Source organism: Notamacropus eugenii, chromosome 1 (genome assembly GCF_028372415.1).
Source record: "Notamacropus eugenii isolate mMacEug1 chromosome 1, mMacEug1.pri_v2, whole genome shotgun sequence".
In the NCBI taxonomy this organism is placed as follows: Eukaryota; Metazoa; Chordata; class Mammalia; order Diprotodontia; family Macropodidae; genus Notamacropus; species Notamacropus eugenii.
The window spans coordinates 731,854,170-731,864,961 of NC_092872.1; positions in this window are offsets into that span (position 1 = coordinate 731,854,170).

A 10,792-nucleotide genomic window follows, 5' to 3' on the forward strand; every position below is an offset into this window, starting at 1 on the left:
AACTGCTTACATTCCTACATGGAAAGATAATATTTGTAACTTTTCTCAATATTTGGGTAGTTGAAGGGATTACACACACACAGAGGCAGAGAGAGAGAGAAAGACAGAGAGAGAGACCATAGGATTAGTTGAATAGGAAGGGATGATTTCTAAAAAAAATAAAATTAAGAGGTGAGAGAGGAATATATTGGGAGAGAAAGGGAGAAATAGAATGGGACAAATTATCTCTCATAAAAGAGCCAAGAGAAGGCTTTTTCAATGGAGGAGAAAAGGGAGTGGGTGAGAGGGAAAAGTGAAGCTTACTCTCTTCACATTTCGCTTAAGGAGGGAATAACATGCTCACTCAATTTGGTATGAAAATCTATCTTACACTATAGCAAAATAAGAGAGAAGGGGACAAGTGGGGTGGGGGATGATAGAATGAAAGGTAAATGGGAAGAAGGAGTTATTAGAAGTAAACATTTTTGGGGAGGGGCATGATCAAAAAAGAGAATAGAAAAAAATGGTCAGCAGGATAGAATGGAGGGAAATATAGTTAGTTTTACACAACCTGACTATTATGGAATCCTTTTGCAAAACTCCACATGTATAGCCTATATTGAATTGTTTGCCTTCTCAATGGGGTTGGGTGGGAAGGGAGGAAGAGTGAGAAGTTAGAACTCAAAGTTTTAGGAATGAATGTTGAGAATTATTTTTGCATAAATCTGGGAAATAAGAAATGCAGGTGGTAGGGAATAGAACAAATCTTGCCTTAAAAGAAAAGGGAGAAGATGGGGATAAGGGAATGAAGAATTGTGATAGAAGGGAGGGCATATTGAGGTAAGGAGTAATCAGAATGCAGTGTGTTATAGGGTGGGGGGAGGGGAGTGAAGAGTGAGAAAAGTTGGAACTCAAAATTTTGTGGAAATAAATGTTGAAAACTAAAAATAAATAAAAAAGCATTAAAAAAAGAAAAATGCATGATTTATCAGTTTGTTTGTTCAGTCATTTGTTCCTCCATTCATTCCTTTTTCTCCTTGCTTATTTTATTATCCATTTATTCATTTCTTCTTTTTCCCCTTTATTTGTTTGTTTTAAATTTCTGTTTATCCAGGCCTCTAATTTCAGCAGTGGAGGAAATTCCTGGTTTATCAAATTCTTCCATCATGCTAGATGGCACAACTACCTGAAATTTAATGTTCTTCTAGTTTTGGAAGAGTTTCATGGACCAATGAGAGCTTAAGTGATTTGCCTAGGATCACACAGCTGAATAGATGTCAGAGGCATATCTTCAACTCAGGACTTCATCTTGATCAACACACAGTGTTCTCCCAGTTATGCTCCCCTCACTCAGCATCAGTTCATGTAATCATTTCCAAGTATTTTTCCCCCTGAAATCTGTCTGCTTGTTATTTCTTATAGCACAATAGTATTCCATTGCTAGATATGCAATTTAGAAAGATCCTTTTGGCAATTGAGTAGTAGTTGGATTGAACTGTAAAGAGACAAAAGGATGAAGTTCAACCAGAAAGATTATAGACCATGATTCACAAGTTCCCCAAGAGGCCGTATAGTATAGTATAGCTTCTTTATTTTTGAGATGAGGAAACCTGGGAACCAAAAAGGTAAAGAGATGAACTGCCCAAATCTACAAAAGAAACAAGCATCAGTAATTGGATAAAAGTCTGCATGCTTTGAATCCAGAGTATCTATGTAGGTCTATCATTCCATTTGTGTGAATTATTGCATTCATCAATGCAGAATCAGCTTGAAGCATGAGCCAAAGAATGGACTCTCCATCAGAGGAGTTCCTACTAGAAAGGTGAAACCCTTGCTCAACTATCCACCCTATGTCTGTCTTATGTCTGGAATTTTCACCATTAAGACTGTTTCCTTGAGTCTACACAAGTTCACTGTTAAAATGCAAATATCTTACCTATGAGGGTTAATACAGTAATCCATTAGCAAGTAATAATATGTATTAGTTTACAAAATTTGCTACCACTGAGCTCGCAGAAATACATTTACCTGATATAACAAAGCAATTAGAAGTTCTATATTTTCACTTCCTTCCGTTATTAGATATTTTCTGAGCAAAATAATAACTGCAATAATTGTGATCACCATGATAATGATAACCATGTTTCTCATGTATACAGGACCAAAGCCACAGATACAACCCAGTACTAGAACTAATACTAGAGCTGAAGCCTAACTGACAGCATCTATTGCATCAAGGGTGTCCGAATCCATGAGCAACCAAGAGATAGACTATGGCACCATGTGCAAGGCACGTTCTCATTGCAAAATTTTCCTGTCATGAACCCTATGCTAACCACCATGTTGGGAAGAAACAAAGAAATTAAAACTGAAGTCAAGTTCAAAGTATATTAAGGAGCTAGATGCTAGAGAGAACATGGCATAGTAAATGCGATTCATTTTCAAGATCCATTTTCAAATTCTGCCTCATTGGTTTTGTGACTGGACAAGTTGCTCTTTGTTTTCTATTTTCTAATTAGCAAAATGAGCAAGTTGTGCCATTAGAAGTTTGCATGTAGCTACAGACTTTGGATTCTATGATTCTTTTTACAATCCCATTGTCCTGACTTAGTTTCTTTTCTTTCTTGGTTCTTGAGTGGGATTAAATGCTTCCTTTTTTGACATAAGAGGGTTTTATATGTTTAAGCCACAGTTAAAATACATGAATGTCCCCTCAAACTTTTCCTAATTGCAGTTGTCCAATGATAACAGGCATAGAGCTAGAGGTCAGCTAGGCCAACTCTCCCTGTATTTTATAGACAAGAGGAATGAACCACAGAGATTTTAGGAAACACATCAAGGTAACTGTATCAAAGGTAAAATTTGAACATTTCTCTGACAAATTCAGCTTTTATCACTATAACACATTCTTCATTTTATTTGCTTTCTTCTTCCAAATGTATTATTTTTGTCTTCTTTGTTGTATTTCATTTTTCCACCATTACAATCGCAGAAGAATATAAGCTCTTTTGAAGATAGTTACTATTTTTCTTCCCTTCTTTTAATCCCTAGTGTTTTTCACAATGCTTTGAAAATATTAGACACCTAATAAATGCTTGCCTAATTAATTAATGCAGAATTTTAAGTTTTACAAAGCTCTGCCTCTGTAAAGTAGTTAATATCCTACATGTATTACAGAGAGGCATTAGACCTGTGATTTTACGGGTATAGAGAAAACACATGGAGAGACTCCCTCTATCAATGCATATTAGTACCTTCTGTGCAATTCATAATCTTAAACTTCGTAAACTGTGGTCCATTTATTTGGAGGTTTTATTCCATTTAAAAAAATTCTTGACTATAATTCATGTCACTTGTTTTCATTTATAAAATACATACCATGTATTTTATTTTGTGCATTTCACAACATTATTCTGAGAAAGGGTTCACAGATTTCACCAAATTGCTAAAGTGGTCCGTGATATACAAAAAGATTAAGAACATCTAGACCAGAGAATCATGTAGGAGGTTTAGAGATTATGTGATTTTGCCAAGGTGGTACCTAATCAGTTTGTGACAAAAGTCTGACTGGAACCTGTTTTGGCTCTCATTACATCACACCATTTTGCCCCTGTTTTGCATAAGAGAAAACTATGGCTCAGAGTTTCTGTTGTGTAGGACTGCACAATTATTAAAGGTCAGAAGCAGACCATAGCCCAGATAATTTAATTTTAAGACAAGTCTTCCATCTGTTATGATAGAAATCCCCTTGGTCCTTTCTGATACAACTTCAAAATAAAAGGAAAATTGATATTGAGTGATATATTTTTGTACATTCTTTTGATCTGTATTGTACTTGCCAACAAAATCATCTAGCTCTATGCCTAGCTTCACGTGATATGGTTCAAAATCAAGCTCCCAAATTCTCAAAGTGAGAGCAACTGTCAGTCGCTTCCCTCTCTCCCTATTCCATCCTAGAAAAAGCAGAAAAATAGTTCAGCAGGTGATGCCAGAAATGCAGAAAGCTTGACTGACCAGACATAGGAAGCCATTGTGTTTGGGAAAAGAAAGCAGTCAAATGAGAAATCCCTCATCCAGAGGATTAAGGAAAGAGGATTAAAGTTGCATTAGGGAATATTTATTTGGTTGTTCTTTGAGAAAAAGGAGATGGACCTAAGACTTTGTTTTGGTGGCTTGTCCTGCTGAACTTGACTTTCTCATGGATTAGTAGCCAATAAAAGCTGGTAACTGGTTTAATAGGCCAAGGAGAGATCTTTGTTATACACTATCAGTGATACAATGAGATGAAGGCACTATGTAATTGGATCTTGCTTTAGTCACACCTGGAAGATAAAAATGCACGTTTTCCTTTATGGTAGCTATTTTTATGTATTTGAAAGACTATAACATGGAAGCAGAATTAGTATTCAATTTGTTCCCAAAGGATAGAATGAGGAACAATCAGCAGAAACTGATGAAAAGGAGGTTGTGTGTTTGAAGTAATGAAATGTTTCCTAAGAGCTAGAATTATCCAAAGGTAGAATGGACTGCCCTCAGAGATGGGCATCATCAGTATCTTTCAGCAATGGCTGGCTAACAATTTATTGGGCATGTAATGGAGGTGATTACAGTCAAATGAATGCTACTTTTGCAACAGTTGTGGATGATGTCCTTCCTCATTGAGATGAAGGGGCTTAAAGAATACCTCTCCTCATACTTGATTATTACAGGCAATGTTATGTTGCTAAGGAAAAATAGGGAAGACCTCAATGGGCAAAGTAGGAAAGCAGAAATATGAGGCAGAAGGATGTGAGATGTTCCAATAAATTATTAAATCAGTGCACACATTTATCTCCTGTGTGTCCCTAGCACTTTTATGCTAGATGCTAGGGATTCAGATTCAGTAAGCTGAAAAGAAAATACTTACATGGAGCTTTCCTTCTAACAGGGGGAAAAAACAAACATTTGTTGACAGTTACATTGACTCAGTTACCCATTATTCCTAACCCTGTTTATCAAATAATACTTCTTGTCAAGTCCCATTACCTGCACGTTATCACTTTCTTGCTATATTTAGGAAGAACAGAGCTTCGAGGGCCCCCATCTTTTGTTGAGGTGGACCTTTCTGGATTGTCTTAAAATTACCCATAAGAACTGTCTCTATCTTGAAGCCATTGATGATCTTTAGTGATTAAGTCTTCAATGTTACCTGGAGACATAATAAAATACTTTTTATAACTCTTATTGTCTGAGTTTTGCCTCATTAATGAGGGCAAAAGCCCAAATGAAGAATTTTCCTTTCAACACAATCAAACAACTAATATTTATTAAATGCTTAATATGTAATATACACTGTTCTAAGTTCTGGTGACAAAGAGGCAAAAGACAGTCCCTCACTCAAAGAGCTTAAAAATCTAATGGGGGGAAATAATATACAAATAAGTATATGCAAGATGAGCTACATACTGGATGAACAGGAAATAATTAAAAGAAAACATTATGATTAAAAGGTGATGGGGAAGGCTTCTTGTAGAAGGTGGGATTTTAATTGGGACCAAATGGAAACCAGGGATGTGAGTAGTCACGATGGAGGAGGGAGGGCATTCTAGCTATGGATGACTCTAAGAGAAAGTGCCTGAATTCAAGAATTGGAGTGTGTCCATTAGGAAACAGACAGGAGGCCAATTTGAATGGATGAATGGGTACATGTTAGGGAGTAAAGAACAAGAAGATTGGAAAGGCAAATGGGGACTAGGTTATGTGTATATACATACAGATATATACAGATGTATGTGTCTGTGTGGGTATAGAATGTGAATATACATAGACAGAACCAGAGAGAAATACAGAGACAGATGGGGAATGAATAACAAATATAAGAAATGCCAAGTAGTTTCTCACTTTGAACTAGAATAAATAAGTTCTCCTTCAAAGAACACTATGATACAACTACAAAAGCTGCACAGTGACAAAAATGGAGCCAGTAAAAGTCAAAGGAAGAAGAGTCAGGTTGGTGATTGTGCGGTGATTTGATTTCCAAATGTTTATATCCTTAGTTCTTGATTGGCTCTGTGATACACAAGGAGATGCACAATAGGAAAAATGTCTGACTCCAGAGGAAATAGAAAAGACGACAAAGAGAAACATCATAAGAGAACAATCTTAAAAGAAGGTTGTGAAAGTCACATGACCAAAGCAGACTCAACAAGAAGAGATCTAAAAAGACACTCCCAATTTCTTCTTTTGCAGAAATAGAGGACTATGGGAGAGAAACATCACATATAATGTAGACTTTTTCTGTCTGTTAGTTTTACTGAAAAGTTTTGTTTTCTTCTGTTTTGGATTGCCCTTGTTGTTTCCCACTTATGTGCAAGTGAGAGCTTTCATGGAAATATAGGTGATGTCAAAACAAATTATGTCAATACTATTATTTCAAAAAGAAAACCTGAAGCCAGCAATTTTCCAGATTTGTTCAAACCCCTGGACTGTGATGTACTCCAGGATAATTGGTTGCTGATTCAGCAGAGCCTGAGGTTGTGCCTGTGCTCTGCTCTTACTTTGGCCCGCTGTCCTCCACAAGATGATTTTCCCTTCAGACTAGTGGATGTGCTCATCACTTTCACATGCCATCTGCGTTTAGGGAAACTGACAGTATTGTGAATGTCTTTGAAAACTCCCTCCTCTCCATCCCAACTCGGTAAATTCAATGTTTATAAGTCACTTCCCTTGGGCAAAACAATGAAAGACATTTCTTGCCTTCAAGAAAGTTCCATTCTATCAGAAAAGTCTATGAATTTTCAAAATAAAAAAAAATAAATATTAAGCATTTACAAAGTTTTATAAATTTATTTCCAAAAGGGAGGAGCATGATGTGGTGATTCAGGAAAGTCCACTGTGAAATAGTAATTTGCCAACCCGTTTCTGGGTGTTGGTGTCCCTATAGTTCTTGAAATGTAGTTGACCTTTGGAATGGTGAGACCACTGATGCTGTTATTCTTGCACTGAGCTATCAATGAAGGGAAGAAAGCAACAAATCAGAGAGAGAGAGAGAGAGAGAGAGAGAGAGAGAGAGAGAGAGAGAGAGAGAGAGAGAGAGAGAGAGAAGGACAGGCAGAGGGAGAGGGACAGGGACAGGGACAGGAAGAGGGAGAGAGGTAGTTGGTTGGCTGTCGCATCATTTGGATTTTTGATTGTTGGAGATGTATACACACATCTCATGTACACACACATACATATATGTATATACACATACGTATATTGTGCATTTATACGCATGTGTATATACATACACATATATCCAATTTTCAAATATCCAATTCAAATATCAAAATTTAAGGTATTTCAGATCAGGGACAGTCCTCTACCTTCCTCTACAGTTTTAAAATATGATAGATTCCAAAGTGGAAGATACTTTAAAATCACTTAATTCAATTTCTTCATTTTACAGATTATAAAACTGGGACCTGACAAGGTTATACGACTTGTCAAATGTTACACAGACAGTAACACAAAAATACTTGAGGTTTCATTCCCATTATTCCAAAAAAAATGCTCTGTCCATTTGAGTCTATATGGTGTCACCTCAGAATTTAATATCCCTGATGAGAGGGACTTCTTTGCTTCTATCTTTGAATTTCCAGCGAAAAGATTCCCCTAGAAAGTTATTGTTCTTGTAATCTATTTATTTGCACATTTTCTTCTCCATTAGAATGCAAGTTCCTTAAGGAAAACGACTATTTTGTTCTTTCTTTGTATCTGTGCAGCATTTAACACAGAACTTGAAACCTATAAAATACTTAACAAATGCTTGTTCCTTAATTGCCTCAATATCTAGAATTTCATTTGGAAATGAAGGGAGACAAATATGTATCAATGACTTATTATGTGACAGGTCCTGTGATTAGCATTTTGTGAATATTAAATACATGCATTTAATAAAGGAACTATTGTCCTTTAATGTACTCAGTGTTTAGCAGAGACCCTGGTACTTACGTGTTTAATAAATATGTAATAATACATTCTCTCCTCCCCATTCCCTGAAGGTCAAATGTGTTATATTTCACCCATCCTAGTTATCTCTGGCACTCTTAGGAATTTCGGTCAGTCTCTTGTCTCTGTCACTGACTTCAGCCCTCACTTATTTTATTCCTCTAAATTTAGATGTTAACCACTTAACAGTCAGATTATCTTTTACAAATATTTATTGTATTGATATAGAAGGACAAACTTAAATCATTCCCTCCAACATCTTAGGGACATATTCCATTACTGCTCCACCTTAGTCTCTGGGGTGAAGTGGGTAATTAGTTACACAGTTTAACTTAGTTCTTACGTAGCATAGTCCTACTAAGTTCCAGGACTAAATGTATGTCCCTGTCTTGTGGTCTTGGTCCCTAGTTTCTCAGCATTACTCTTACTGGTTTGACAGCAATATCTTAGTTGGAACTCTGGAATTTAAGTTACGTTATGCAAGTTCCAGGATTGAGATGCTGCTCCCTGCATCTAGACTCTAAGTGGACAAATGAAAAAAGACCAGAACTTCAAGACTGCTTTTTGTTTGTTTGTTTTCTGTGTGTGTGTGTGTGTGTGTGTGTGTGTGTGTGTGTGTGTGTGTGGCTACAGAGTCTATGGGGAAGGGAAGGTCGCTCTTCCACAAAATTTATTGCATGATGCTTATGGTATAAGTAAACAAAACTTTTGCCCCTGGACATCAAAATCAAAACAAAATTACCTGGATCAGGTAAATTTTAGGCCAGTTCCAGCTAAGAAACTAATGGAAAAACAAATAAATGACCAAACAAACAAAAACAAACCAAAAAACTGCTCCCACCCATGTGATAAAGAAATGCATGTCTTGTCTCAGATGCAGGTCCCTTATGTTTCCCACATGAGTCCACCTTAGGGCTACTGGGATTGTGTCAAACACTGATTACAAAGACTTTTTTTCTGATTAAATGAAAATGTTGAACAATGCTTTTCACATAGTAGGAACTTAAATTTGAACTGAGTGTGCATGAATTTTTAATGCTCCTCAAGTAATCATGTGGCAGTAAAATTTATGCACTTTGTTAGTCACCAGTACTTGCAAAAGTCCCATAAGGCACTTTAACAAAAAATGGAAACAATAAAAATCTGTCCAGTTACTACAACATTACCATGGTTCAATTATTTTGTTTCCTTTAGCTATTATATTAGAAACAGTAGCACAGAATCTCAGCTTCCGAAGGGATCTCAAAGATTTAACAGGTCTAGCTTGTCACCATAACTACCCTTTATTGCAGAGCTATCAAACGTTAGTCTATGGGACTGATGATGTCCACAACACTCCTGAGTTACCTGAACTGAATCAAACCATAATTGGGAAATATTTAACAAGTTAAATTAAAATGCACTAAAACATATACTATATTTTAAAAGTAGGTGAATATGTGACCTACAGGGACCCTTAAGAGCAAATTTGTGGCTCCCATTTCTCTTTGAGTTAGATACTACTGTTCTACAGTATCTCAGACAAATGGCCTTCAATACTTGGTGCAATATTCCATTGAAGGGACCTTTAATATATCTTGCAACAGCTAAGACAGTTTTTGCATAGCTTTATTTTTTATGAAGCATTCATCATTCTCCTAAATGTGTCTTCCTGAAACTGAAACACACTATTCCTAGTTTCACCCTCTGAGGCTGAGAACAGCCTGATTCCTCTCCAAATGACAATACTTCACATATGTAAAGGCAGTGATCATACCTCTGGTTTTTCATTTTTCCAAATTAAACATACCTAGTTCTTTAAAGTGATTACCATGGGGTATGTTCCCTCACCCCTTCATCATCCTGTCTATTTTCCTCTCAGTGCAACTTATCAGTCACTCTTAATATGTGGCTCCTAAAACTTGTTAGAAGTCATGTAAGACAGAGAGCAGTAAAACTGTTATTACTTTTGTCACTAGTTTCCACGTCACCCTCCAATATAGTGACATGCGTCTGTCATATTAGCCAGACACTGAGTTTAGAGAAGAAAAAATATAGAGATTCAAGAAGTGCCACATTTTCCTTAATTGTAAAATGGCATTAATGATTGCATGCCAAACATGCTAGCAAACACTGATGATATGAATACAAATGTTAGATGGTCCCTCCTATATCATAATAGAGAGAGGCATCGCGTATATAGAAGACATGGCCAGGAAAACTATTTTGTTTGCAAAGTCACAAAAGATGTGAATGAAATAAGATAGCTAACTAATATGGTAGTATGGATTATATTAGAATTATCAGAGCAAGCAGAAAAAAAAAGGGGTGAGTGAAGAAAGTTACAAAAGGGACAACAGAAAAGATAAAATGACTGGGATGAATGATGATGTTGGATTTAGTGATGCCTAGATATAAAGTGGTCCAAATTTCCTTGACTACCTCTCAATGCTTTTAAGAAAACCAATGAAGATACATATGAAAGTGCTTTGCAATTCTAATGCTTTATGGAAACAAGTATAATTAAGAAAGATCTAACTTCATTTGGCCTTTTCTAAAGTTGAGGAAAGAACAATGGAGGAAAGGAGAGGGTAAAACTAACACACTGAATTGAAGTGAAAGGATTCAAAAATTTTGACAGGCTGTAACATTGGAATGAATTTAACTGGATAAAATTTAGTAGATAAAATGTAAAATCATACGGGTTCAAAAAATTTGGATATGAAAATCATGACCAGAGAAACCAGTCTAAAGCAAATGCCAGTAGTGTGAAATGGTTACCCAGTAAATAATATTATCTTAACCTATGTTGAAAGTCTTTGTGGGGATAGGATGGAGGGGGAGGGAGATCTGAGCGGAGGACAAG